Source organism: Mauremys reevesii, linkage group 14, assembly GCF_016161935.1.
Source record: "Mauremys reevesii isolate NIE-2019 linkage group 14, ASM1616193v1, whole genome shotgun sequence".
Lineage (NCBI taxonomy): Eukaryota > Metazoa > Chordata > Testudines > Geoemydidae > Mauremys > Mauremys reevesii.
In genome coordinates, this window is record NC_052636.1 from 18,454,309 (window position 1) to 18,481,759 (window position 27,451).

Genomic DNA, 27,451 nt, shown 5'->3' on the forward strand with positions numbered 1-27,451 from the left:
AGTATTTGAGGAGAACTGCAATGTTAGAGAGAATCATGAACTGCTCAGAGACAATTAATGCAGAGAAGCAGCAAAATTCATCAAACATAGAACTGGTTCTGACTTATTTCCTTGGTCTTAAAAGAGAACAAGGATCTGAGTCTCCTCCCTGCAGGGGCGGCTCTAGGAATCTGGCCGCCCCAAGCATTTTGCCGGCAGGGCAGCAGGCAGTCATGCCTGTGGAAGGTCCGCTGGAGCCGCCTGCCGCCCTGCTGGCAAAATGCCGCCCCAAGCGCGCATTTGGCACGCTGGGGTCTGGAGCCGGCCCTGCCTCCCTGTCAATAACCCCCTGCTCAGCCAATCAGGGTAGAGACTGAGAACGTGAGGCTGAGGGTTCTCACCAGAGAGCCCAAAGGATGGCCTAGGTCACTGGTGAGGATCACTGCCCGAGCAGTATTTCAGCCCCACATTTTTGGGTGGATCTCCCACAGTGGGAACTGCAGAGCACTCCCCTGCAACAGATGAATCAGACTGAACAGATTTCAAACCTCGAGGAGGCTCTTACCTTCTAAACAGGGATGGCTGTTTTCTAGTAAAATCACTGAAAGGGAAGGAGAAAACTCGAAAGAGGTTCCTCCTGGCGCTCACATCCGTGAACCCGAATACTCTCTCAGTCCTCAAAGAGAGACCTGGAGAAGGAGACTTGCTGAAGCAAAGCCACAGGGGTCTCTGAGGTTTCCCTGGCCCCTCGCCCCGGTCCTGCCTGGCTGATGTCAGCATCTCTCTGTGAGGTCACCACCTCCCCACCAATAGTCTGAGGTCCTGCCAAAGGCCTTTGTGATGTCACTGCCACACCCCTCCCTTGCTGGGCTAATGTCCCATCCCTGGCCAGGCACTTTGCAGGTTTGCAGGACCACGCCCTGTGGTCACTCCACTCCAGGAGCATTCGTTCTAGACAGCAAGCCGGCTAGACAGGGAAACATCAGACGCTGCTCCCAAAGCTACACTCGTTTTTTCAGAAATTAGTCGACTCTATGGCCAGAGGAGACCATTAGAGCATCTAATCTGACCCCCTGCATATCACAGGCCTCCTGTATGACACAAGAGCTACTTTTGGGGCAAACACATTCCAGAAAGGCATCTAGTCTTCATTACATGACATCAAGAGATGGAGAATACACCTTATTACAATATTTGTGCCTTAGTTGTAATATGAATTTGTCTCTTTTCACCTTCCAGCCATTGGCTCTTGTTATGCCTTTCTCTGCTAGATTAAAGAGCCCTTTAATACCCAATCTTTTCTCTCCATTAAGGCACTTCAATGAAGTCACCTTTCAATCTTCTTTTGATAAGCTAAACAGGTTGAGCTCTTTCAATAGCTCACTAGAAGGCATTTTTCTCCAGCCCTCAGAACATTTGGTGGCTCTTTGCTGCCCCAGCTCCAATTTCACAACATCTTTTTCAAATGAGGACACCAAAACTGGAGGCAGTATTCCAGTATCAGTCTCGCTGATGCTGTGTCACTTCCTGTGATGTTATTGACATAATCTGTAACTGTATAGATCACCATTGCAACCATTTGCAGCCAATATTGTAGAAAGGTTGTCATGTAAGAGGTCTATGGAGACGTTCTGATTGGCTGATTATAATGATGCTATCTCTAGATGTGTATCATTTTTGTAGTTGACGTTATGAATATTGGCTCTATGCTGCCCATATTTCAAACTTGTGCTCTGCTTCCAGGGAACACCCCAGACAAGTTGGTGTCAGTTCTGCCTAGCCTGCTTGAAGGCCCATTAAGGACCATCAGCTCTACAATCGACCCATTGAGAGAAGGCAGATACGCCTTCTGACTCAGCAAGGTCTTCAGGGACCAGCCTATGGACAGAACTCTAAGGTTTTTCTATGCCATGTGCTGGATAAAGTGTCCTTGGGACAAAGAAAGCAAAGACCACATGGCAAGAGGCTAGAAAAGGCTGATGCCTTGTCTCCATCTTATTTTCAGTCCTGCTTCATGTCTCCGGAGGGACTTTGCTACAAACTGAAGCTCTGTACAAAGGACTGAATGACCCATCCCAGCTGAGGATGTTCCGGAGACTTGATTTGAACCTGCAGTTTATTCCATCACTGCTACAAGCCTGAACCAAGAACTTTTCCATCACTGTGTGTAATTGATACCTTTAAAAATTTTAACTCTCATCTCTATTTCTTTCTTTTTATGAATAAACCTTTTTTATTTTAGATGTTGTAGGGGAAAAATCCAGTGTTATCCAAGGCCTTGTAGGCCCAGGCCTCATGTCAAGCTGCCAGGGCTGGCCAGACAAGCCAAGCAGGGGGGCACGGAGGAGACAGTGGAAAGTCCTAACAGTCCCCGACTGAAAAACAATTTGGTAACATCCCCTACTGTCAACACGTAACCGCATAGAACAGATAAGTAACAACAGGAAAAGCCTAATATGGAAGAAAGGTACTCCTGCTCCAATCAGCATTAACTTTGCAATTTTTTTTTAGCAAAATAATAAGGAAATGATGTATGTAACTTGCATATTATGATTGTGGTTTTAAGCTTTATAAGGCTGTCTGTAACCAGCTTCGGGGAGGCCGTTTCCATAACGGTTCTCCCCTGTGTGCTTCTAATCAATAAAAGGCCTCAGGCTGATCTGATTGAAAACACAACACATGGATCAATTTTTCCATAACAACGCTAAAGGATTTGCAAAAGCGTGATTTGTGGGTAAGATCTGACTCGTCTATTGACCTGCATCTGGGGCTTGGTCCTTTGGGGTCCTTTGAGAGAACCTTTTTTCTTTTACTGGGGTATTGGTTTTCATACCCATTCATCCCCATAAGGAGTGGTGCTGGTGGTGATAGAAGGGAACTGGAATAGCTGAGGGAATTGCTTGTATGACGTCCGATTGGCCAGTGGGGTAAAACCAAAGTCCTCTCTGCATGGCTGCTGTGACGTGCTTTAATAGTAAAGGGCACCCAGCCTCGGGCTGTGACTGCCCTGCTCCAAGCAATTTGTCCTGAATTGATACTCTCAGCAGTGTCCTGCCAGTGGTCGCATCGTTACAGGGGTCGTCCGGGATTACAGCTGGGAACTCTCCGAAGCTCAGGATGCACTTCCTCAGCTAGGGGAAGTACGTAACCCACACACCTCCAGGGGGTGGTGGGATATCCCAGCTAGTGGCACTGAGATCACTTAGAGGGAGAGATAAAATGAGTCTTCTATACAGCCTTCGTTAACAGCCGGGTGGCTTTTAGTTCATGCTGTAGAGGCCCACACACTAAGATCCAGAGGTCCCTGGTTCAATCCCGCCCACCACCTCATCACCAATCTGGATCTGTCAGCATAACAGAGGCAGCTGCCACCCTAAGGAGAGAGCTGCCATGTCACGCCCGGCTGAGAAGAGGTACCGAGCAGTGAGCTGACAGCCTTCAGAGCTTCCTGTGATAAACTGTGAACTTAGGACAATAGTGGGGTGGTAAGAAGTGTTGCCCTCAGAGTGGCCTGGGTCAGAGCCCATGGGAGGCCTGGGCTCCCCCCCATGCCATCTGCTGCATCCTTCCCCCCAAAAGGGCTGAAACCCTGACCAAGAGGCAACATCCCCACGAGCAAAGGCCATCGCGAGGCATCTGTCTTCGAAAGTTTGCAGAGGATGCGGGAGCAGAAAGGGGAGAGAGGATGAGGATGGCTCTTGGGAAGAGGGAGGGAGCCTTATGGGAATCTCTTGTTTACCGCCATCAACCCAATGATCAGATCATTGATGCCTAGAATCTTCCCGGACATGTTGTAATTGATTGGATCTAGGTTTTAAAATGGGTACCACATTTGCAGATGGAGAAATGTCAGGGAGTTGAGTGGAAGGCCATTGGAAGCTCAGCTAATTAGGCAATGTGGCTTATGCCCCATCTAACAAGCTCCTTAAACAATAGCTCCCAGTTTTCATTCGCATTGTTCTGTTTAGTGTTTTTCTCCAAAACACTTTTACTAAACCTTTGGGTCAGCTTTGGAAAGTTGGCCCTTTCAGCGCACCAAATATAAATATTGCTGGTGGGGACTGCCCTCTATTGGTCATAAGAACAGCCATACTGGATCAGACCAATGGTCCAGCCAGCCCAGAATCCTGTCCTCCCACAGTGGCCAATGCCAGGTGCCCACGAGGGAATCGACAGAACAGGGAATCATCAAGCGATCCATCCCGTCGCCCATTCCTAGCTTCCAGCAAACAGAGGCTGGGGACACTTCAAGAGCATGGTTTTGTATCCCTGCCCACCCTGGCTAATAGCCAATGATGGACCTGTCCTCCATCAACTTATCTAGTTCTTTGGTGGACCCTGTTATAGTCATGGCCCTCACGACATCCTCTGGCAAAGTTTCCCCAGGTTGACTGTGTGTTGGGTGAAGAAATAGTTCCTTTGGTTTGTTTTAAACCTGCTGTCTATTCATTTCATTGGGTGACCCCAGCTCTTGTGTTATGAGGAGTAAATAGCACTTCCTTACAGATCCAGACTAACACAGCTACCCCTCTGATACTTCCTTATTTACTTTCTCCAAACCCGTCATTTTATAGACCTCTATCCTAGGCCCCCCCTTAGTCATCTCTTTTCCAAGCTGAAAACTCCCCTCAGTCTTATTAATCTCACCTCACATGGCAGCTGTTCCATACCCCAATCATTTTGGTTGCCCTTTTCTGTACCTTTCCCAATTCCGATATATTTTTTTGAGATGGGGGACCAGCTCCAGTATTCAAGATGTGGGCATACCACAGATTTATACACAGGCAATATTATATTTCTGTCCTGCTAGCCATCCCTTTCCTAATGACTTCCCAACATTCTGTTGGCTTTTTTGACTGCCGATGCACATTGAGTGGTTGTTTTCAGAGAAGTATCCACAGTGACTCCAAGATCTCTTTCTTAAGTTGTAAGAGCTAATTTAGACCCCATCAGTTTAGATGTAGAATTGGGATCATGTTTTCCCATGTGCACTACTTTGCATTGATCCACATTGAATTTCATCTGCCTTTTTGCTGCCCCGTCACTCCATTCGGTGAGATCCCTTTGTCACACTTTGCACTCTCTTTTGGACATAACTAAATTGAGTTGGTTTGTATCATCTGCAAATGTTGCCACCTCACTGTTTAGCCCTTTTTCCAGATCACTCAGGAGTATGTTGAACAGTGCTGGTCCCAGTACAGACCCCAGGGGGACCCCACTATTTACCTCTCTCCATTCTGAAAATCAGACCCTTTCTTCCTTGCCTTTGAACCAGTTACCTATCCCAGAGAGGACCTTCCATCTTATCCCATTTTGCTTCAGAGCCTTCGGGGAGAGACCTTCTCAAAGGTTTTCTGAAAATCTAAATATACTATATCCACGGGATCACCTTTATCGACATGCTTGTTGACTCCCTCAAAGAATTATAGTAGATTCGTGAGGCATGATTTTCCTTTACAAAACCATGTTCATTCTTCCCCAATGTAAGCGGGGGCAGACTCACCGGTGGCGCCTCCTGCTGGTCGTTTTGGGAATTAGCTCTGCAGCCATCAGATCTGCAGGCCAGTGATCTGCCTTACCACAGCTGGCCCCCTGTCCCTCCCAGGACCCCAGTGCCCCTTTTACCCTGGCAGTACCCCCCCCAGTTCTGGGTCTCCCGCTCCCAGGGGAACCCCCACCCACTATCCCCACATCACCTCAGTCTTAGCTACTGCCCAGTCTCCATCCAGCCCCCATTCACTGGGGCAGACTGCAGTATGAGCCACTCATCACAGGCAAAGGGGTTTGGACCTGCCGCCTCTGCTTCCCCCTGGGCTGCCCCATTGCAGCCCTGCACCTATTCAGCCTATAGTCAGGCCTGCAGCCTGGGGCTTTCCAGGCCAGAGCTCCCAGCTCCTCTGGCCCTTCCCCAGCCCTGCTCCCACTCTAGGTGTCTTGCTTGGGTCCCTGCAGCCAGGCCCTTCTCTCACTACAAGCAGAGGGAGACTGACTGGGCTCCTGGCTCCCAGCCTCTTATAGGGGCCAGCTGGGCCTGACTGGGCCATGGCCCCAGCTGAGCCTGCTTCCCTCAATCAGCCAGGGCCCCAGCCCCAGCCCTCTCCTGGGCTGCTTCAAGCCCCGCAGGGCAGGAGCAGGTAACCACCCGCTACACCCAGCAAATTCCGGTCACCGATGTGTCTAATCATTGGGCTCTACAATTCCACCCAATGTGCCTGGTACTGACATTAGTCTTAGTGGCCTGTAATTGCCAGCTGCGTCTCTGGAGCCTTTTTCATACACTGCTCCAGCCAGGGACTAAAGGCCGCCCCAGACTTTCCCCTTCTTCCTTCTGGGAAATCAAGTTCAAGTTCTACAAGCAGCTAAAGAAGCCTCAACCCTGCATCTGAATTAATGTCACATTTCTCACTGCCCGACACAAACAAATGTCATTTCAATCCCAGGTGAGTCCACATCAGTCATTCCTTAGCTCCATTCCTTCACCCTCCTGCCTTAGCTTAGGGCATTGCACCACCCTGTGGGCATTTCATGTCCCTCCTCAGTTTCACATACAGACACAATTTCCTTTGCTGTTCAATGAACAGCAAAACCTTTCTGTCTCTCTAGGCTGAGTCAGGGCATTCAACTCCATTGAAACCTTCTCCCCTGCAATGGCAACGGTCAGACAGAGGGGACGTGGCCACCTTCAACCCTGAGAGTGAGATATTCACTCTCCTCTTTCTTCAAGCTGCTGTTGTTAGTCTATAAAACATGTACCATGGAATAAAAAGCTGAGTTTACTCCAGGATGAGGAAAGAAAGGAGCCACCAACTCCCCGAAAAATCTCTGTGCCCCAGAGAGAACCTGCCCCTGCTATTGGAATCACTGATGTGCTTCAGCTACAATGGGGAAAGTATCTGCTCTCAGGGGGTATAGCTCAGTGGTAGAGTGTTTGACTGTAGATCAAGTGGTCCTTGGTTCAAATCCAAGTGCTCTCTAATAAGCCTCTTATTTTTATTTTTGAAAACAGGGAAAACATTTTCATTTCCATTCTCCATTATGTTCAGGAGCTCCACTATATGGGGATGCTTGAAATGAATGTAACACTCAACATTTCACTGTCCAAATGCATAAAAACCTAGCAAACCTGTCCATCAGCTGAAATCAGTTCCAAGCCTCTAAGTGTCTAGTTTATGTTTTCGTCAATTAAACAAAGGGATCATAGGAATGTACATTTGCAGATCCCTCCTCTCCAGGGCTGTGCTGTGCAGAAGAACAAGAACCATCCAGTTGGGGTTCAGGAGTCTGACGAGCAAAGGCCACTTGGTGCGGGCTAAAGTCACCAGCACTTTGGCTCCTTCTCATTCAACCAGCAGCTGGGCCCCCAGGACAAGGCATGAGAAGACAGTGGCTGTGAGCAGGAAAATAGCCACCAAGAAGCTGGCTAAAGCTGTCAAGATCCCCAGGGAGGTCACCATGCCCATGTCTAGAATGTACTGACTGCAGCGGGGACCAAAAAGGCAGAGAAAAGCCCTCAAAAGTTCTAAGCTGCCAAGCCCCAGAAGGTGATCAAAATCCTACCTAAAATCAAGACAGGAGTAAGGCTAATGTCATCTCCAAAGCCAGGGCTAAGAAGGTAACACTGAGAAAGAAGTGGAGAGATTTCCATTGGGATGACTCCTGCTCCCCAGTGGCTCTGTTATGAATCACCATGGACCACCCGGAGAGATCAAAGTCCTGCAGGACAAACAGCCCCATGGCCAGTATAATGAAGTGGTGGCAGTGGGGGGAAGTGCTGTGTTTTGTGTAACACCTGCCAGGTGAGTGATGCACTGACAGGGCAGCTGCCCATGAGCTCATTCTCTTCGATCTGCTTCTGCTGTTATTTCAGAGCCAGCACGAGCGGGAGTGTGTCCCTGTCACTTCACCAGCTCTAGAACAGGCTCTGTCTGCAGCCCAGCTCTGATTAATCCCACTTTTTAATGTATTCCTACTGCGATACTTTCCCAGTTCTCTGCCTCATTCGAACATTCCGGTCAGAGACTGAATATGGGGAGGGATGGACTAATTTGTGTGACATTCGGTAAGTGGCCATTGTATGTGATTGAAACCTCTGCTGCAGGTGAGCAGGAGCCTGTTACACACATAAAATAGCTAAGCTTTACCAAACTACCTGCTACACATTCAAACCTTCCTGTACACACACAATAGAAATTGGGGCTCTGAGAAATGGCAACTTTCCTTTAACACAGATCATTGTTTTCTGTACTTCCAGAGGCACTGAAGTAGCAGCTGTTTAAAGGTAATGTGCTTCTATTTCATGATCAGCAGCAGAGCCTCTGTCAATTTACCACCCGTAGAGCTGATTGTTTCTAACTGCAGGGTTAGCCAGACCATTCAGTAACATTATCGCTCTGTTCACAAAGCCTTTGGTTAGTGACGAATCATGAGACTTATCCCTTCCTGCTGTAATTCCACTGACTCCAGTGTCTCTTTCCTATTTCTGGTTCCAAGAAAATAAATTAAAACAACCTTCAGAACTAACATGCTGTGGGAAAGTGGAAATGTTGATAGCTCAAATAATTCAGTTTCTTCTGTATCTTGTGTGTGTCTATCTGCTTTGTGTGTGTGACCAGTGGGGCTTTTTGTTTGCTCCTGGCAGGTGCAACCATGTCAGATTTGTCTGTGGGGAGGGGCCAGAGAAAACAGACACCCTGGCCTTCCAGGTTGGGGTTAGGCAAAGGAATAAGAACCCTGTCCCATAAAAAACAAAAAATGTTACAGAAACAGTGGTAGGAACAGTGCTAGAGAAACTGGTAAATAATCACAGTGCCCAGGCTTGAAGTAATCAGAAACACAGAATTCAAAAAGCAAAGCTCAGGGGATATTTGGGGTTTATTCTCTGAGCTTACCCATGTGCTATAGCACAGGGAGCACTTTTGGAAGTCTTCCATCCCACAACGGGGGAAAAGGAAAAGGATTCTTAGGTTCCAGCACGGATTGAAGGAGGATGGTGATGGGGAATAAGGGAATCCCTCTGACTTACCCTAACTACGTCTGTTGTTACAATGGGTGAAATGACTTTTTTTCCCTATCCCTGCCCTGTTCCTGCTCTTTGTTATAGTTCAATATAGTTTAAGTGTGGAAAATGATCATAAAAATATCTGCTCTCCAGCACAACCTGCAGCAACATCAGAACAACGGGGAATGAAACAATTTGTTCCCCAAGGGAGAACTCGATGACTAACAATTGCTGTGAAATGGGGGAACAGTATAACCGTGATGCTCAGGGTTTGTTTAGACTAGGGAAAGTGACGGAGTTTAGGTCAGGTCAAGGGGAAAGCTAAAGCCAACCACTGCACCTGGGCTGCATCTGCCCTACAATTTTTTACATCAAGATCACTAACTTGAGCAGCCAACGCCATGTACAGTCCTAGTGGATGGAAGGCACAGGTAGTTTTTGCCTCAGTGTAGCTTGTTGGGATCAAACCTCTCCCCCCACCTGGAGGGATGAACATTCCTGGCAGGTGGGGGACACACTCCTGTGACTCTAAAGGAAAGGAGTTGATAGAAAAGATCACAGGACTGACCCCAAAGAAGGGTGAGCTGCAAAAGGCAGAAGAAGGCAACTGATCTGGTGGAGCTGAGAGACCACGGTGAAGATGGTGCAAAAGTCACTATGTGGGAAATGAGCAAATATGATTTTTTTAAAAAAAATTTTTGGCTAACCCTAGTCAAGGGATTTATTACAGTTCTCTCTCATGTGGATTTTCTGATGTCTAATGAGGCTTGAGTGCTGATTGAAGCTTTTCCCACACTCAGAACATCCATAAGATTTCTCACCCATGTGGATTTTCCTATGTTTGATAAGGTGTGAGCTCTGATTAAAGCTTTTCCCACACTCAGAGCATGTGTAGGGCCTTTCTCCTGTGTGGATTCTTCGATGTTTGATAAGGGCAGAGCTCTGACTAAAGCTTTTCCCACACTCAGAGCACATGTAGGGCGTCTCTCCTGTGTGGATTCTCTGATGTACGATAAGGTGTGAGCGCCGATTGAAGATTTTCCCGCACTCAGCGCACGTGTAAGGCGTCTCCCTTGTGTGGATTCGCTAATGTGAGATGAGGCCTGAACTATCGATGAAGCATTTCCCACACTCAGAGCATCCATAAGGTTTCTCACCTGTGTGGATTTTCCTATGTTTGATAAGGTTTGAGCTCCGACTGAAGCTTTTCCCGCACTCAGAGCATGTGTGGGGCGCTTCTCCTGTATGGATTCGCTGATGTGAGATGAGGGCTGAACTATCGATGAAGCATTTCCCACACTCAGAGCATTCATAAGGTTTCTCTCCAGTGTGGATTCTCTGATGTCTGATAAGGGCAGAGCTCCGACTGAAGCTTTTCCCACACTCATGGCATGTGTAGCGTGTCTCTTCCAAGTTGATTCTGTCGCTTGTTATAAGGTCTGAGAGGCTATTAAAGTTTCCTTCTGGCCTCCCCTGAGTCTCACAGGCTTTTGTTTTTTCTGGGACTGCATAACTCCCGGAAACATTCCCTTTGGATCTTCCTGATAAAGTTCCATGTGGTTCTCCTTGCTCAGCATCTTCCTGATGGGGTTTCTGCTCCTCATTCTGACTCACCATCCCATCACCTGATGGGAGACAGAGAGAATCCAGACATAGATCACTACCTGCACCGGAAAGAAAGAAAATCACAGAGAGAGGAATGGAAAAAGGGATGAACAATCCAAAATGTGTGTGGGAGAGATCAAACCTATCAGGAGCTGATTTTCCCCAAAACCTTCCCCAGAGGAGAGAGGAAGGGATCAGTTTTGGTCTGCATCTCATGAGAACACTCGCGGGAAAGAGAGATTGGGGAGCGACCTGCTGCCAGTTGTCAGTCAGAATAGGAGGGAAGCCATGAGTGACATCTGCCATAATGATTCCACATCTGCAGGGAACAATCCTGAACTTGGAGAGCTCACAGGGTCTTTGTAGGGCATCCCGAATGTTTCCTGCATTCCTGGACACTTGTTGAGTTGGTTTAACCAAGTCCTCACCTGCAAAGGCAGCTCTTGGAAGCACTTCTTTCTCAGAGCCCTGGAGGTCTGGGACCCACGGCTCTTCCCCTCGTTCCAGCTGGGAGATCACATCAGGTTTGGAAACTGGAAACCCCACTGCAGGCAAAGAAAACATGGGAGGTCGGTGGAATTTGTGGGATACTTGTCACAAGGAATAGTCCATGGTTTTAACCCCAGCTCATTTTTAAGCAGTAACATCCCAAGACCAACTTCCTTGGCTCAAAGTGGCAGGAGAGTTATTATGATTATAAATCATATTCATTACCTTAGTGCTAAGGAGCAACTAACAGTGGGTCCCCATTGTGCTAGGACAAGTACAAACACAGAATAGTAGCTGGGCCATGCCCTGAAGAATTTACAATCTGAATAAGGCCTTTGGCTAAGCAGCAGGGGCAGCCATAAGCTGGGAAGCGAAGGGTCACATCCTCACATCCCAAACCAGTCACACTGAAATAAGATGCTATTGGGCTGTTAGGAGGATGATCCTGTCCTGATAGTGCCCATCACCACCAGATAAAGAAACAGATCTTAAGATGGTTAAAGAAAACTTAGTTTGACAGCAGCCTGTCTGGCAAGAAATCACTTCTCAATGCTTGTGGCTGTGAAACCCTCATTTCTGTATTATTTTATCTTTATGGCCACCACTCTTCTATTGTTAATCAGTCCGGTTCTCTAATTGTTTCTGTCTGCTGCATAATTAATTTTTCTAGGTGTAAGTTCATTAGGGCAGTGGAATATGCTTGCTTCGAAATAACCCCAATAAACATCGCATTATCTGTGCTTTGGACTTCTGGTCTGTTGCTGCTTCCTGTCTGCGTGACAAGAACCAGGGAAGCGGGAGGGTGAAGGGAAAACCTCTAACAAAACGGACATGACCTGATAACCAAGAGGTGAGCCTTAGAGGAAGGTTTTAATACACTTTGGAACAGATCAGGGATTCCCCTGAGGACTGAGAGGGAGCGATGGTAAACACGCATTTAGATTCTTTTCTTGTTTTGTATCTTTTCCCCATAAGGCTGAACCTCTGGCACTGTCATGGATCCATAGGATCTCTGCAATGCCCTGGCTTGTAAACAGTCCTTGGGAAGTGCCTCTTGAGTGCACTAGACCCCCCAAGGGCTCCCACTCTTCCACAAGGACAGGCCATGTAGCTTCAACACCTGAGACTGAGCCTCTGGCTTCAACACTCCTACTTCAACCTGCGAGCTCTGCCAGCAGGTCCAGCTGAACGACACTCCTGTTCAGAGACTGTTCCTCATTCATGCTTCAATGCACCTCAGCAAGTTTTTGCTGTGACACTGGGCAGACTTTTAAAACATTGCAGGGTTTATTAGTCAACCGAAACACAGCACTGGAAAGTCTTTTCATTAGCACAGAGAAGCAATGAAGACAATATAGTCCACACTGGCCAATGCCCTTGAGCCAGGCTGCCGTAGAAAACAGTTTGGTTTCTTTTCACTGTCTCTGTCCATTTGTCTTCACTCCAGCAAAGCTCCATGTGTCTGCGAGCCCAGTTCTTCCTGCTCTCAAAAACATAACGAGTCCATGTGTGCTTCACTCAGCCAAGCTGAGATCCTCCCACGGACAGGTGACAATTATTCCCTTGTCTCTGTCGGGTATCCCATTGATCTATGTTGGCCCCAGCCAGTCCTTAATGACCCATTCATATCACCCCATGACAGCTACGTGACAAAACACCTCACGTCTCCTGCTCTTTACAATCATAGCAATACCAATCACAGCAGGAAACTGAGGTGTGTATTGGCATCATACAAGTATCACTAAAAGTCCCACCTCTGTCTCAGACAGACACACTGCTCACAGCCCCTGGAACTGGCCGTTAGTCCAGCAAACACAGTGGAGGAGAAGCTGCAATCCTCACACACTGGTCAAAAAGGAGAGGCATGTGGGTCCCTGCCCATAGAGAGGGGCTGGCTACAGGCCTGATACCTGACGGGCCATTCCTTGAGCAGACCATGGAGGCAGGTGAAAGGCTTCGCTACCCCAGAACTGTGACATTGCAAAAGCACATTTTGGGGAATTAGGAAATCTAGTGACTCAGGTGTAATGGGAAGGAGAATTAAACTCCCCCAGTGGGAGGAGAAGGCTGGGGAATTACACACTAACATTCAGGAGCAACAGCCTCTAATTCTTCCGGAAAAGGAGAAGGTCAGAAACAAGAACTGGGCCACGCAGCCTCAAGAGGGACCGGCTCAGAGATCCAAGGAGCCGGGAGGGAGACAGCTTGTGGCTGCTGCAGATGGGGAGAGGGGGGACAAGACTCTCTCCAAACTCTCACTCTTCTTGACCCCGACCTGATTTTACGATCTATGACCCAGTCTCACGTCTTGTGGGCAATTTCATACTCGCTAGAGGTAAGACGTCATGATCAGAGAATTGCTTATGAGCTTGGACCATGTGTGGAGGGGCAAGGAGGTGAACATAGATAAATGGGTTATTCAGCTTGCTACAGTTAAGGGCCTTATATTAGGTGGAGGATTTGTGGGAGAAGTTCTGCTGAAGTCTGGGATTTACCTGACCAGGCCTAAGGAGAGAATCCCAGGTCAGATATTTTGCACCCTCATTTTTACAGACTAAGGAGTAACTACAAACAGGTGGAATACGCCACAGGATTCTGAAAGAAGGAAGTTTGGGGTGGGCTTTAGCAATTAGGTTGCTATGCAGGATCTCAGCAGTTGGACACATTTATATATTGGGATTATTAATAACTAAGTGATGTAAATCATGAGTATTAAGGCTTGATGCTAAATTATGGACTTCCCAAAGGCCAGGTATGGGTTGGGGCAGCTATTGACATTATTGTAATCAGAGCAAAGCAGCAGATGCGGTATATTGCCATCCTATTACCATAAGGAAGTGGATAAATTACCTCTCCTAGTGACCATTTTTTCATTTTGTCAGGTCCCCGAGACAGTGTAAACTGAAGCAGGGCCTCCCTTCTGACGGGCTCCCTTGCCCCTCGATCTTTGTTTCCATTGGTGTCATAACTTCTACGTCCGCACCGTGCAAGCCCCTCTTTACTATACTGATCTTAGTCTAACTGTTACATGGATTGATCCTTGCCTGTGATTTCAGTTATAACTCTCTGTATTTAATCAAGTTTCTGTGTGTTTCACCAAATTCCATCTTCTCAATTAACTTTGCGTAGCCATGTACAAGGGCAAGCTGTACCCCCAACACGTAATCTTATAGGTGTAAAAACTGTACAGGCTACACTACAACCCTGTGACATCATCAACAAAGTGCCCATTTGTGCCTGGGTAGGGGCCCTGCTATGGAAGGATGCAGCAAGGACTCAGGATTGGTGGCCGGGGTCGCTGTGCACAGAGATGGGGAGGTTATATGGGGAGGGGGAAATGAGTGAGAGAGGGAGGTCAAGAGTTAAAATAATAATATTTGGGGGAGGAAATGTATAATGAAGTGAAACAGAACAGAAAGGAAACTGGAGTGTAGGCTCTAGAACAACAAGGCTTGGGCAGGGATTCAGGGTTAAAGGTCTGGGATCCCCCACAGCTCTAGATCCCCAAACCTCTCCTCCCTCCCACTGACCCACCCAGCCCACTTCCTGGGTGCCCTTCCCCCACACTTCCCTACCCTTCTTCCCATTACTCTCAGCCGGCACCACCTCCCGGCACCTTGGGAGCTTCTTGTGTTCCCTCCTCGTCTCTCACATCCTCCTCCCTCCCTGCTGCTTCTTAGCTCTAACCCTGCACACACCCTCCCCATGTCCTGGCACCCCAGAATTATCTACTCCCCCCTTCTCCTCCCCTCCCACGGCTCTGTTCTCCCTTCACCCGTGGGGTCCTGAATAGCAACATTATACTCACTTCTATCAAAAGAGGAGCTCATCTGACTGTTACACAAGCCATGCATCAGTCACACACCTATTTTTATTAATGAAATTATTTATTTTTTAATTTAAAAATATTTTTATTTTTTTATAATTTTATTAATTAATTTAAAAAAAACAGTTGCTAATGTAGCCAATAAGGACGCATTAAATGCAATTTCAAAATGACTGATGACAAATGTCTAAAAATGATACTAGTGGGTGGGAGATGAGGCAAAAAGGGGGGGGGGCAAGGAAACTTGTATGATGAATAAAGGTATCAAGTTATTACTACTCAGGTTCTTTAGAGACCTCACAGCTTCTAATAACGCAGGGGACAGGAATCCTTACCCAGCGAGGTCACAGTCTCATAGTTCTCCTGCATGACATCCCTGTAGAGGGCTCTCTGAGCGGGGTCCAGCAGAGCCCACTCTTCCCTGGTGAAATACACAGCCACCTCCTCGAAGGTCACCGGCCCCTGAAAGAGCAAGAGCCCAACACTCATGACCTGCTGCCGTGTGAACGAGCCTTCGGACTAGTGAGTGCGGCTGGGCTGGGAGTGACAGCGGGTGTGTCTCACCCTCCCCCCCCCACACACACACACACTCACCCCACCACAGACACGTCAGTTACTGTTGTTACTTCCTGTCAAAATGCGCAAAGTACATGTAGTCTCCATAATTTTATTCTTTCACATTCGGTCAGGATGACAGTGCTGGTAGTTCAGTTAAAAAACTAATCTCTGAATTTCATCATTTTATTTCTGTCTTATGCTTAAATTCAGTTCTTTGAGTAACGAGTTCTAAAACAACTCACCTGGCCTGGCTGGAGTAATTATTACTGTTATTGCCGTATTGTGCTTTGTCATTTGCTATTTACAATAGTTACAATCAAATAACAGACTGTACATTTTGCATGTACTTACCTTCGCAGGGCTCGTTTGAAAAAAAAAATAGCTAAACTCAAAACTTTAGACACTGTGCAGATGAAGATCATTTATCTTCAAACTGTATTTTTAAATCTGTCTGTAAAGTAACTTAAAATTTCTATGAAAATAAACGCAGCTCCAAGTATGATACTAATAGCAATGATGGAGTCAAATCTTACTGAGTCACATACATGATAGTGATATGCAGAGAACCAGGCACATGCAGGGCAGTGGAGTTTTTATAGCACGTTGGAGGCCTTAGAAAGAAAAAGGTTAAGAACCCCCCCAAGCCTCCCTGGCGGGTGCCCCCTCACATCTCACAGCAGCCGCTGGTTAATCAGGTCGGGCTCCAGCCCTGGGATTCTGGCCCTTTTTCCTAGCCCCACCTAGGGGGGTTGTTTCCTGTCCCACAAATTGGAGCATTTCCACCCTCTGACCCCGTGGGTCTGTTCCTAGAATGGAAGCCGCATATTGAACAAGTCCCAACAGGTTTGCTACACCCTGGCCTCCTCCCATTCTCCACCCTGGGAATTTTTTGGCAAAGTCCAACCCCCAAACCAGACTGCCCAAGCCTCCCTCCTCCGGTGCATTTGGTGTCCCTCTCCCTCCAGCAGGAACCCACCAGCAAACCCCCAATAACCCCTACCTGGACGGGATCCTCTGCAGCCATTTCCCTTCCCTGTCCCATGGGAGGATGGGATGAGCTGGAGCGAAACATGGACGACATCCTGCAGCCTGGCAGGGCGAGAAGGGCAGTTGCGGAGGTTTCAGAACAGGCTTTAGTTCATGTCACATCACGATTCCCCCAGGATATTTCCCTGCAGAGACACAGCCTAGGCTCTGCCATGCTGGGAACATGCTCCAGCTCTTTATTGCTGGGGAGACCTGGCCCCTCCTGCCAGGCTAAGCCCACAGGGAGATTTTTCAGCCTCCCCAGTAATAAAGTCTCTGAACAAAATGCTGGAAAGGAGCAGAACCAAAGGGGCTGGGCAGGCTCCATAGGGACACTGGCTCCTCCCTTCCCCTCCTGTGCGGCCATATCCTGTTGCTGGCAGAGATCGGCCCCCCCATTCCCCCCCCCCCAGAGGCAGCCGTGTCTGCGGACTCCCCCAGCCAGCACCCACTAACCCCCACCCACGCTGGGGGAGTGACACAGCACAGCAAATTCCACCTACCCAAGGACAAATTGCTGCAGATAAACGGGCTGGGTTCACATCCCAAAGCTGAGGAGAATTGAAGAATTATGGACAAAATAGGGAAAATAAGAGACTAGAGAGTCAATAATTTTAGGGAAAATGAGGGAATCTCCTTGGATTTTCTAGCCACATGTGGGAGGGGAGAGAGAAGGGGAAGAACCAGAGAGAATTGTTCTCAGGTTTTGAGACAGAAAGAAACGGCACAAACAGGAAAAGGATGCGAGTGGCTCACCCCCGTGACCATAGGCGTGTGCAGCACATTTCATTAGGGTGTGCACCCAGGGAGCCCCGCCCTAGCCCCACCCCATCCACTGCCTCCCACTTCCTGCCCCCTGGCTGCCCCCCTCAGAACTCCCAACCCCGCCCCTTGTCCCCTGACTTCCTCCTGAGACCCCCACTGTAACTGACTCCCTAGGACCCTACCCCTACCTGTCCCCTGACCCTTTATCCACCCCAACCCCAGACAGACCCCAGGACTCCACGCCCCATCCAACCGCTCCCCACCCCTGACAGGACCCCAGAACTCCCGATCCATCCAACTCCCTCTGCTCCCTGCCTGCCCCAACTGCTCTCCACTGCCCGACAGGCACCCCCAAACCCTCAACCCATCCAACCCCCCTGCTCCTTGTCCCCTGCCCACCCGCTCCAGAGACCCCTCCAACCCCCTAATCATCCCCCCAACTGTCCAAACCCCCACCCCACCACCTGGCAGCGCTGTCTATTGCCTGCTCCCCCCCACACACACAAAGAGGCGGAGGAGGTTCCCTCTCCTTCGGGGGGAAGGTTGCCTAGTGGTTAAGGCACAGGACTCAGGCTCAGGTGTTCTGGGTTTGAGTCTCTGCTCTGCCACAGACTCCCTGCTTAGCCTTGGGAAACTCACTTCACCTCTTTATGCCCTAGATCCCCCCTGACCCATGGGGCCAACACTGACCCTGCCTCCTGGGCTAAATCCATCCATGGCTGGGTGATGGGGGGGGGGGAGAATGGAGGTACCAACATGGGGAGATTGGGGCTGAATTTCTCCACAGCCGGAGAGTGGGAGCCAGCTCCACAGGGGGGATGGGAGCGAGAGGGGCTCAGGCCAGCTCCACACAGAGGGGGGTCAGGGCTTCAGCCCTGCAACTTTTGCTACTAAGGTGGCTGGGGCTCCTGAGCCGGGACTTCAGCCCCAAATCTTCTGCCAGGGTCCGGGGTTCTCCTGCCTGCCCCAGGGCGGCTCCTCTCCTCCTCCACCCCACCCCCAGTGCAGCTCCTGCAGGCCCGGGGCTTCTCCTCCCACCCCACCCCAGCGTGGGTCCAGCCCAGTCCGGGGCTTCTCCTCCCCACTTCAGCTCGGCTCCTCTCCCCGCCCCGCGGCTTCTGCCAGTATCTGGAGCTTCTCCCCCCCCCCCAACCTCCCCCGGCCCCAGCCCAGCTGGGCGCCCCGGGGCACCCGCCGCTGCTGGGGCCAGATCCCCGAGCCTGGCGGGCAGGGAGCAGCGATTCACGCGGGGGCCCTGGCAGAGCCCCCAGCCCGAGCGGGGCGGGGCAGCCCCAGGGGACCGGGGGGGCTCTGCTGCTGCTGGCCCCGCCCCCCCCACCGACCCCTGGGGCTCTTTGGGGGGGGCTCACTCAGCGCCCCAGGAGGCGGGGGGGGGAGCAGCGGAGCGGAGCCTGCCCAGCAAACAGCTGATCGCAGCTGCGCCCAGGCCGCCCCCGGGGAAAAGCTCCGCAGAGGAGGCGCCACAAGCTGCCGGCAGCGGGTCATTCCCGGGGGGGCCGAGCACCCGCCTGCAGCCGCCGCAGCCTCCCCCGCCCGGAGCCCCCACAGGAGGGGGGAGCAGCCTCCCCAGCCGGGGCTCAGGGCATTGGGGTGCCGGGGCTCCCCCCTGCGCACGCCTGGGCCCGGGACACTCACACACACACTCTGCCCCGGGGCTCCCCTGGTGCCCAGAGACCGATCAACCCCCCGCCTGCCCCCCGCCCTTCCCCGCCTGCAGCTCCGGCCTCTCCCCTCCCGCCCCGCCAGCCGCACCCAGGGGAGCCCCGGGCCCAGGCTCTGTCCCCACCTGGAGCCCAGCGGGGCCGGGGGCAGCTCCTGCTGCAGCGGAGAACAGCGGCTCCGCTCCGCCCGGGCGGCTCCAGCGCTGCTGGCAGCACGTGGCCACCAGGGAGCAGCTGCTGAGCCCGGGCTCCTGCGTCACAATGTGCCAGAGCCCCGCCCCAGGAGCTGCCCTGCCCCTGGGCTGTGCCAGAGCCCCGCCCCAGGAGCTGCCCTGCCCCTGGGCTGTGCCAGAGCCCCGCCCCAGGAGCTGCCCTGCCCCGGGCTGTGCCAGAGCCCCGCCCACAGGAGCTGCCCCACCCCGGGCTGTGCCAGAACCCCGCCCCAGGAGCTGCCCTGCCCCGGGCTGTGCCAGAGCCCCGCCCCAGGAGCTGCCCTGCCCCTGCCTGTGCCAGAGCCCGCCCCAGGAGCTGCCCCGCCCCCGTCTGTGCCAGAGCCCCGCCCCTAGGAGCTGCCCCACCCCTGGGCTGTGCCAGAGCCCCGCTCCCAGGAGCTGCCCCGCCCCCGACCTGTGCCAGAGCCCCGCCCCAGGAGCTGACCTGCCCCGGGCTGTGCCAGAGCCCCGCCCCGGCCTGTGCCAGAGTCCCGCCCCAGGAGCTGCCCTGCCCCGGCCTGTGCCAGAGCCCCGCCCCAGGACCTGCCCCGCCCCGGGCTGTGCCAGAGCCCCGCCCCAGGAGCTGCCCCGCCCCTGGCCTGTGCCAGAGCCCCGCCCCAGGAGCTGCCCCGCCCTGGCCTGTGCCAGAGCCCTGCCCCAGGAGCTGCCCCGCCCCGGGCTGTGCCAGAGCCCCGCCCCCAGGAGCTGCCCCGCCCCCAGGCTGTGCCAGAGCCCCGCCCCCAGGAGCTGCCCCCCCCCCATTTGTTCTCCTGTTTCCTTCTTCCCAGCACCTGCCGCTCCCTTCCTGTGTCTGCAAACATCCCCCGGGCGGGCTGCAGCGCTCGCTGGGGCTGTCTCCAGTGGCTGAAGTTGCCTCCATCTCTAACCACCTGGGGCGGGGGTGGAGGGAAGGAAGGGAGGAGATGGGCCCAGGGTGTGAAAGCAGAATTAGGGGGCAGGGAAAGAAGGACTGTTTGGAAAGGTGGAAAGGAAAGGCTCCTGGGTGATCCAGATGGAGTCAGAAGAAGTTGGGCAGCAGAGGCTCAGATAAATTGAGGGGAACCCCCGGGGTGTCCCACTGTTGGCCAGGGTGTGTACAGCACCTAGCACAATATGGGGTCCCGATCTCAGTCATGGTCTGTGCAGCACCTGGGAGCCCTGATGTCTCTTTCCTCATCACAGGCACTGGGAAGGGAGTGAGGGAAACCTCAGCACCTGAAGGGTTAATGTAGCCCTGTGTGCAGCCCCTGCTAGGGTGACCAGACAGCAAATTTGAACAATCGGGACAGGGAGTGGGGGTAATAGGAGCCTGTATAAGAAAAAGGCCCAAAAATCGGGACATCCGGTCACGCTAGTCCCTGCTGCGCTCACGAGGGGTTGGCTTAGAGAGTTGTAGTAATAACAGCAGCAAAGAGTCCTGTGGCACCTTATAGACTAACAGACGTATTGGAGCAGGAGCTTTTGTGAGTGAATCCCCACTTCATCAGCTGCACCAATAGTCCCATATGGGCTAGTGGCCAGGATTCCAGTCTTTCATCCATGGGGCCTGGGTTCAACTTCTGCTGTGGGAACTGTGCACCTTAGTAGGAATTTGGATGAAGGTAGAAAGATCTGGAATTTCCACCCCCCCACACCTCCTGAGGTGGCAGAGGGTGCAGGTGGAGGGGGCAGAGCCCAGGGCTGGGGTGGCAGGGGGGGGCGTGTCAGTGGGGGGGAAAGGGTGGAGCCAAGAGCTGGGGCAGCATGGGGTATGTGGGGGACAGAGCCCAGGGCTGGGATGGCAAGGGGGTGTGGGTGGGGAGCCCAGGGCTGGGGTGGGGGCAGCCAAAACTTTTTTTGCTTGGGACGGCAAAAAACCTATAGCCAGCCCTGCCTCCACGCACTGTGAGGTAGGTAGGAGCAGATCATTATTATCCCTATTCGAAAGAGGGAGAAGCTAAGGCTGAGAAAGGAGAATTGACTTGTCTGAGGTCACACACCCAGCCAGTGGCAGAGTTGGGAATAGGACCCAAGAGCCCTGATTTTCAAACTAACCATCGGATCTTGAATTTCAGACACTGAATGACCTGAGTAAAGTGCTCTCAGATGAGCTCCAGACCAACAACAGTGCACAGGAATTATCCAGCAAGTATTTGAGGAGAATCATGTTAGAGAGAATCATGAACTGCTCAGAGACCATTAATGCAGAGAAGCAGCAAAATTTGTCAAACATAGAACTGGTTCTGACTTATTTCCTTGGTCTTGAAAGAGACCAACAAGGATCTGAGTCTCCTCCCTGTCAATAACCCCCTGCTCAGCCAATCAGGGTAGAGACTGAGGACGGGAGGCTGAGGGTTCTCACCAGAGAGCCCAAAGGATGGCCCAGGTCACTGGTGGGGATCAAATAAAATTCAGAATAAAATTCTGCCTCCTTAAGCTCATGTTTTCCATGCCTAGAATTCAACTGTCACCAGATGGATCAGACTGAACAGGTTTCAAAGCTCCAGGAGGCTCTTACCTTCTAAACAGGGACGGCTGTTTTCTAGTAAAATCACTAAAAGGGAAGGAGAAAACTCGAAAGAGGTTCCTCCTGGCGCTCACGTCCGTGAACCCGAATACTCTCTCAGTCCTCAAAGAGAGACCTGGAGAAGGAGACTTGCTGGAGCAAAGCCACAGGGGTCTCTGAGGTTTCCCTGGCCCCTCGCCCCTGTCCTGCCTGGCTGATGTCAGCATCTTTCTGTGAGGTCACCACCTCCCCACCACCTCGGACCAATAGGCTGAGGTCCTGCAAAAGGCCTTTGTGATGTCACTGCCACACCCCTCCGTTGCTGCGCCAATGTCCTGCCCCTGGCCAGGCACTTTGGAGGTTTGAGCTACTCCCTGTGGATCACCCCACTCAAGGAGCGTTCGTTCTAGGCAGCAAGCCGGCTAGACAGGGAAACTTCAGACGCTGCTCCCAATGCTACACTCAGTTTTTCAGAAATTAGTTGACTTTACGGCCAGAAGAGACCATTAGAGCATCTAATCTGACCCCCTGCATATCACAGGCCTCCTGTATGGCACAATAGCTACTTTCGGGGCAAATATATTCCAGAAAGGCATTTAGTCTAGATGAAATGACATCAAGAGATGGAGAATCCACCATTTTCCTTGGTAGCTTGTTCCTGTGGTGGGTTGTGAGCCTGGTTCTGACCTGGGTCCCACGTCCTCTGACACAGGTTCATGTGCAGAACATTGGAGCTCTGGCTTGTCCTAAATGCTGTAGAGTGTGAGTTCCTGGAAAGGGCAGGGGAGAGGGAGCAAGAGGAGAAAGGCAGAGACATTGGTGATGAGGAATTGGGGGGAGAAGAGAGAAAATAAATGATTGAAGCAGAACAGGGGTCCCAACTCGATCTTGCTCATCACAGGTATTCACAGAGCTGGGTAGCTGCAGGTTTTCCAGTGTCAAGTCTGAACTTTGATTCTAACAATGTGCGTTGAAATATCAAGGGGATCTCCACATACCTGATCTCTTCCCCCCTCCCCTTTTTTGTATTAATTTTTATTTTTACGTGTTTGGCTTAACCGTGATCTTCCCTTTCCCCACCTGTATTGCAATTTGGGGGTTATGTTTATTGTGCCTCCCTTTTGTTCATGTCATTATAATTGTAACAGCAAAGGAATCTGAAGGAGCAAAAACTGACTCAAAACTTCATTTCCCCATCATGCCGGAACATCCTACAAACAGCTCACGGAGCTGGAATTATAACACGCAAGGCCAGGGGTTGGGAGATGCAGGTTTCCAAGTGTTCTGTCTTTCTCAGATGACACATTTCAGCCCCTTGTGTGCCTCCATCCTGTATGACCTGCTGGACTTGGACACATTTATTGTTTCATTCTCTAGATAATGTGATTGTAACACAATGTGACTGAAATTAAACCACTTCCAGATGAGGAAACAACAAAGGAGAAAAGCCATTATTGTCTTGGCTGGGAATCAAACCCAGATCAACTGCTTGGAAAGCACCTATGCACACCACTATACCACCAATTCATCTGGCAGGAGTAGTTTTCCTGCAGGCTATGTGTGCTGGCAGAGGGAGTAACACATGACCACAGAGTTAGTGAGCAGGGTGGATGGGCTGGAAGCTGCCTGACAGCTGGGAGCAGAGTTACCATCCCAGAGTGACTGAAAGGGAGCGAAGGTGAAAACAGATCTCACTGGGAACTGGCCCCACCCCTGCCCCGCCCCTAGGAGAGGGGAACTGAAGCTCAACTTCAATCACAGAAAACTCTTCCCTGAGAAGGAAGGGGACAGCTTGTTTTAAAGACCAGGTTTGTGTTTGTTCCTGCTACATACGGAGGGGCTGGGTAGTGCTGATTCCACCCCCCAGACTCTGGGAGGATAAGGAACAAATTCAGGCTGCCAGTGACCTGCAGGAGGGAGATGATCTTTTGACAGTGACGGACGCCTCGTCCTAAAGGCCTTTGTCTGCCCCCTTCCAGTGACTGTTTGGCACAGGAATGCAGCCCCCACTCCTGGGTCTCTCCTGTGGAAATAATGTTTCTGTGCAAAACACCAAAGCTTTTAACAGAAAGGAAGAAAAGGAAATGGCCACATGATGGGACTAGGACATAAGGAATGAAACACACATGGGCGGCGAGTTATATACCCACGTGGTGCCCGGGCACCAGCAATATTCAGAGCCCTGGGGCCCAGCTCCACCAAAGTTTGGGGCTGGGTCTCCCCTCTGGCCCCACCTGCCACCCCCCGTGCTTCCCCCGAGTGTCCCCCAGACCCCCTTGCTGGCCCCATGCATGTCCCTGGGCCCCGGAGGGAGCAGAGCGTCCCTGCCTCTTCCATGCAGCTCCATGCTGCCTCCCTGCAGCAACTGCTGCCACAGGGTCCTAGTGCCCCCCTCATCCCAACTCACTGCCAGGGCAGACTGACTCTGAGCCTGCCCTTCCACCTCAGACCCTTCCCTTTTCCAGCGGGACCCTCCACCATCACAGCCCCCCCCTGCAGTCACCACTCCTGCCCCATGCTGGGCAAGGAGACAGCCCCATCCCCCACCCCCAGTGAGGCTACAGTCAGGGGCAACAGCAGGGGAGGAGGTGCATGTAGCACCCCCCGGCACCCATAATGGGGGAGGCGAGGGAGATTCCTGGACCTGAGAAGGGCCCTAGGAGCACCTGCAGTGACAGTGGTGGGAGTGAGGGTGCTGCTGGGGTGGGGAATGAGGGGTTCCTCCCCCAGAGCTTGCTGCTGCCAGCAGGGAAAGGGCTGGGGGGAGTCCTCCTTTCTGGCCCTTGTCCCAGAGCAGCCTGCCTGCACCCCAAACTCATCCCCAGCCCTGCCCCACCCCAGAGCCCACACCCCCAGTCAGAGCTTTCACCCCCCCACCACATCCTCAACCCTCTGCCTGAGCCCTGAGCCTCTCCCACACCCCAAACCTCCCATCCCCAGTCCCAGCCAGAGCCTTCATTCCCCCCCACACACCCCAACCCTCTGCCCCAGCTCTGAGCTCCTCCCACACCCCAAACCTCTCATCCCCAGTCCCAGCCAGAGTCCTCATCCCCCCGCACACCCCAACCCTCTGCCTGAGCCCTGAGCTCACCCCAAACCTCCCATCCCCAGTCCCAGCCAGAGTCCTCATCCCCCCGCACATCCCAACCTTCTGCCCCAGCCCTGAGCCCTCCAACACCACAAACCCCTCATCTCCAGCCCCAGATAGAGCCCTCACACACCCCTGAACCCCAACCTCTGCCCTAGTCCTGAGCCCTCCCACACCCCAAACACCTTATCCCCATCCCAGACACAGCCCTCATCCCCTGCACCCTAACCTCTGCCCCAGCCCTGAGCCTCTCCAACACCCCAAACCCCCAGCCTCAGAAGAGCCCTCACCCCCCACACCCCGACCCACTGCTCTAGCACTGAGCCACTACCACACCCCCAACCCATCATTCCCAGCCCCAGCCAGAGCCCTCATCCCCTGCACCCTAACCGTCTGCCCCAACCCTGAGCCCCTCCTGCATCATGAACCCCTCATCCCCAGCTCCACCACACAGCCATCACCCCACACCCCAACCCTCTGCTATAGCCCTGAGCCCCTCCCACACCCCAAACCTCTCATCCCCAGCCACACCCCAAACTCCCTCCCAGAACCTTGGGCAGGTGGGGGGCGGAGTTTGGGCAGGTTCTGGGCACCACCAAAATTTCTACAAACCTACCGCCCATGGAAACACAAGATGCTTCTCCCATGTGCATTGACTTTTAACCTTGTTTGTGGTGGTGTTGTATCCATGTTGGTCCCAGGGGTCCTCTGGGGCGCCGGGCATTAGCCACTTTCGGGAGAGTGGGCTAGATGAACTGGTCTGACTCAGTGTGGCTGTTCTTATGTTCTAACTGCTGGTTATGGAAGAGACGACCTTCCAGGCTACACAGAACTGAAGAAGGGTGCTGGGTTAGCTCCACAGCTTGTCTCTTTCACCAACAGAGGTTGGTCCTCTGCAAGTCTTACCCTCACCCGCCTTGTCTCTCTTGGACTCTGAAAAGTGTTTTCTCTCCACTCCCCTTGGAGAGACGTTAAGTTTCCCTTTGGGCAACTATCAGGCTGAAGCAATTGTATTGACTGTGACACTAGAATTGAAGATTTAATATTATAAATAAATGAGTCTAAACCTGAGGTTCTGGTCTTCACATTGGTTTCTTTAACTCCATTCCCAGTTCTCTTCTAGAAAGGCCTCCAGGCTGCCTGCCCAGCCCAGCAAAAGTGGCCAGGAGAAAGCCCACACTGCTGCTCTTTCACGTAGTTGAAGGCTGCTATCAAACCCCCCTCACTCAGTCAGTCCCCAGTCTGTAGCAGTGCATAGGATTCTTCCGTCCTAAGTGCAGGACTCTGCACTTCTCCTTCTGGAACCTCCTCAGATTTCTTTTGGCCCAATCCTCCAATTTGTCTAGGTCACTCTGGACCCAAACCCTGTCCTCCAGCGCTTGGATTCTTTACATGCTTTCACAGAGCAAAGAGCACATGTTCCATGATTTCACAGGGCAGAGTTTTGTGCTATCGGGAGCTTTCCCTGTGTGGATTTGACAGGTGGATCAACACAGAGACACACTGTGACCCTTCTCAGGGTGCTGAGGACTGTGAGTCTCCTTGTTGCCACCTGCCACAAGGAAGAGGGAGTTTTGCATTTGGCAGCTGGATGTTAGTGACCAAACTCACCAGCCTGCTGGAACTCAAGGACCCTCCTCTGAGCTACAGCAGCCACCTTAACCCTTGAGTTCCTTCAATGTGTCCCCCTCTGGGGTCCAGCCCGGATCACCAGATCCCTGGTGAAATCCCAGATCCTCTCTTGCCCAAGTATCCCAGGTTACTAGTTTTACTGTGGACCATTGCTACTGTATCTCACACAGCACCTGAGTACAGTTATCGAACAAGCAAAAAATTTATTTCACAACGGATAGAGATTTAAACAAACAAACGTGAGTGATGGAAACCAACTGTTACCAACTAAACAAAGGCAGAAAGTGATAGAATAGAAAGGCCAGCACAAAAAACAGAGAGAGGAACAATAAGATACTAAAAGGATAATGGTTGGAACTCTCCATTTCTCTCAGTCTTTGGACTGATGGGTAGTAGAGCTGTAGCAACAGTTGAGGAACCAGGGTAAATTAAATCTAAGGTTTGAGCTGCTAGTGAAGCATTTTCCACACTCACGGCATTCCTAGGGGCTCTCTCCTCCGTGGATTGTTTGATGCCTAATAAGGTGCGAACTGCGATTGAAGGTTTTCCCGCACTCAGCACATTCATAAGGCCTGTCCCCTGTGTGGATTCTCTGATGTCTAGAAAGGTCTGATCTTTGAGTGAAGCTTTTCCCACACTCACTGCATTCAAAGGGCCTTTCCCCTGTGTGGATTCTCTGATGTTTAGAGAGGTTTGAGCTGCTAGTGAAGCATTTCCCACACTCACGGCATTCAAAGGGCCTCTCCCCTGTGTGGATTCTCTGATGTTGAGAAAGGTTTGAGCTGCTAGTGAAGCATTTCCCACACTCCCGGCATTCAAAGGGCCTCTCTCCTCTGTGGATTGTTTGATGACTAATAAGGTGCGAACTGCGATTAAAGGTTTTCCCGCACTCAGTGCATTCATAGGGCCTGTCCCCTGTGTGGATTCTCTGATGTACAGAAAGGGCTGAGCTGTGAGAGAAGGTTTTTCCACACTCCCTGCATGTATTTTTTCTCTTTCGCCTGAGGATTTCCTGCTGTGTTGTGGTTTCCATGAGGATCTTCTGAGTTCCCCGAGAGGAAATAAATTTATCCACTTTCTTTCCTGGCTGGTTTCCTTGATCTGTT

The 27,451-nt window shown here is 51.6% G+C and overlaps 1 non-coding gene and 1 pseudogene across 1 annotated transcript; one reads left to right on the forward strand and one right to left on the reverse strand.

The window, feature by feature from the left end:
* The first annotated feature begins 6,881 nt into the window (after positions 1-6,881).
* TRNAY-GUA lies at positions 6,882-6,953 on the forward strand. Its single transcript has one exon. It is a non-coding gene; the product is annotated as a tRNA-Tyr (tRNA).
* A 2,556-nt stretch (positions 6,954-9,509) lies between these two features.
* Positions 9,510-27,249, reverse strand: LOC120381663 (annotated as a pseudogene).
* Positions 27,250-27,451: the final 202 nt, after the last annotated feature.